Here is a 2,912-nt window from a genome sequence, read left to right on the forward strand (position 1 = left end):
AAAGTCAGACATATTTCACTTCCAGAAACACTGTACGGTTTAGATGACACTGAGAACGATGTCAATGTTTTTATCGTTCATCAGTTCATCAAAAATCATTCTGAATGTGTTTAACCTATGTGTCGTTATCGGTATATCTGTAATGCGGAATCTCAATAAAACAAAATTACATATACTGTGTTAGAGCAACCTGACGGGTCACAGCACTCACATATTGTTGTCCTATTATTAGTTTAACTGGTTCTATTGCTCTTCTCATTTGTAAGTCACTTTGGATAAAAGTGTCTGCTAAATGATTAAATGTATTCTTTTAAATTAAGATTTTTAAAACAATTACTTGATCAGTATGGTCGTCGTTGGTGTGAATGGGTCTTTGGTCTATAATTCTGTTCACATTCATGCAGACATTTTAGCCGCTTCTCCACTGTCGGGCCACATAACCAGGGCCGGCGATTGCTATAGGCGAACTAGGCGGTTGCCTAGGGCGACAAATGTGTTGGGGCGCGGACGCACTGTATCTACTTCCCATATTAATCATAAAATTAGAACGAAACGCGAAATAAAACATGTTAAACATGATCAAAGGGCAAAGGGCGCCCCCTCAACCACACGTTTAATTACTTGTCAACCTGATTATTAGATTGAATTTATGATTTTTGTCGACCATTTCTGGATTGGCGGGGGGCGGGAGGGTTGCGTTACGTTACGTTAGGGAAGTGCTCAGCTGCTGGCGCGTTGATCGAAAATGAAGCGGTCTAAACCTCTGGTGCACAGGGACGACAACGGAGAAAGGAAGAAGATAAAAAATAAAGCTCAGTATAGAGTAAGTCTTCTCATCTTAGCTATTAAGGTGTCCAATGAAATAAATTTACTTAGTATTGTAGCCTACATCACCTAATATTGGACGTTTCATTGCTGTCACTAAGCTATAGTTTGCTAGCTATAGTTACTTTGAAGGTGAATAGAAAAAGGAGAAACAACTGTAAATATTTTATTATTTGAGATAGAACTAAAAGAACTTAAATATTTAAATTTTGTAGTGGTACATACATTAATCCATAATAGCACATTTGTTTGTAGAAGGTATAGTTAAACCAGTTTAATGGTCATAATTTGCTTAAATTAATCCAATTTGGCAAATATCCTTGAACATTCTTTGTAGAATTTGTGTATAAACAATTTACAGTTGATTCTTCAAGTCATAATTTGCTTGTTGAAGTGTTGGAGTGACTATTAGAGCATTTTTGTTTGTTCATCAATGAACATTCTTTGTAGCATTTTTGTATGTGCAATTTATTAGAGTGCAATTTATCATTTAAGTAATATTTTGCTTGTTGAAGTGTTGGAGTGACTACAGGTGAAACTCGAAAAATTTGAATATCGTGCAAAAGTTAATTTATTTCAACTTATTCAGTTCAACTTATAAGGTGAAACTAATATATTATATTGACTCATTACATGCAAAGTGAGATATTTCAAGACTTTGTTATGGCTTACAGCTTATGACATATCAATTCATATCAATTCTAATTTTCTGTGATTTTGAATTTGGGGTTTTCATAAGCTGTAAGCCATAATCATCAAAATTATAACAAATAAAGGCTTGACACTTATCAATTTTCTTATTTCTTATTTTCTTATAAAGAGCGGGGGGTGGGGGGGGGTGGGGGGGTTGGGGGGGCACAAAAACTCAATCTTGCCTAGGGCAACCAAAGGGCTAGAGCCGGCCCTGCACATAACCATTCTCACTGCGTACACTAGCGCTGTTTAATGCTTGACTCTGATTGGTTGACAGACATTATAAGGTGTGCAGCTGTTTTCAGGTAAACGCACAGCTAAAGTAGTTCCAGGCAGGTTTTGACCGCATCACAGTTCCATATCACTTCGCCAAATGATTTCAGTTCACAACTCACAACGACACAGACCAAGCAAATAAATATGTGACCCTGGACCACAATTCTTTACATTTATGCATCATATGAAAGCTGAATAAATAAGCTTTCCATTGATGTGTGGTTTGTTAGGATAGGACAATATTTGGTCGAGATACAACTATTGAAAATCTGGAATCTGAGGGAGCAAAAAAATAAAAAAATTGAGAAAATCTCCTTTAAAGTTGTTCATGTTGGCGATAGTGCTGCATTCACTCACACAAATACATGTTTTATATATTTACAGTAGGAAATTTACTAAATATCTTCATGGAACATGATCTTTACTTAATATCATCATGATTTTTGGCATAAAAGAAAAATCTATAAATTTGACCCGTACAAATATGCCCGTGCGACATGTGACTAGTTTTGTGATCCAGGGTCACATATAGTAAACAACAGGATAAAAACAACATTATTTCCATGTTTTTTTGCCACAAAATTACGTTTCATTATGTATGGAAAGCACTTACTCTTTCTTCCCGCTAAACCACACACACACACAGAAACGATTTCATCAGTAAAATAGTGTAACAACCTAAAAGCTACACGATGTTTCTCTCTAGCGAAGTAATAACGGCGCTGTTCTTGAAGCAGAGAAACTTACAGTCCACTACTAGTAGAGACGCTTCTGCCGAACACCGCTGAGACACACAAGCTGCGCTTCCATTACAGACTTCAGCAAAACTTCTGCAATATTTTCTAAATGTCGATAAAAAAATCTATTTTCGGAATGACAGCGTTTCCATTAACCGATGTTATGCGACTAAGTGACATTTTTTCCTCTCCAATTTAATCATTCAAAAAATCATGGTGACGGATGTTGATAGGTTTACATATCTCACAGCCACCGCACTAGCCATTATTATTCCTGGAAGGAGTCGTAGGCGTGTGTCCAAGCTTTCATGGCCAGGAAAGATCCTTAAACTGGGAGAGGCACGGATGAGGTGTTTCTGGGTGTGTCTTCCTCATTTCTGC

The 2,912-nt window shown here is 36.8% G+C and overlaps 1 protein-coding gene across 1 annotated transcript in view; it reads left to right on the forward strand.

Annotated features, from left to right (window-relative positions):
• The window catches only part of mkrn2os.2 (MKRN2 opposite strand, tandem duplicate 2), a 4,320-nt gene extending 4,128 nt beyond the window's left edge, over positions 1-192 (forward strand). Inside the window, exon 4 of the mRNA XM_081357847.1 lies at positions 1-192. This exon is cut by the window's left edge and continues 373 nt beyond it. The gene's annotated coding sequence lies outside the window, so the exon portion shown is untranslated.
• Positions 193-2,912: the final 2,720 nt, after the last annotated feature.

Source organism: Scardinius erythrophthalmus, assembly GCF_964197995.2.
Source record: "Scardinius erythrophthalmus genome assembly, chromosome: 25".
NCBI classification, from domain to species: Eukaryota; Metazoa; Chordata; class Actinopteri; order Cypriniformes; family Leuciscidae; genus Scardinius; species Scardinius erythrophthalmus.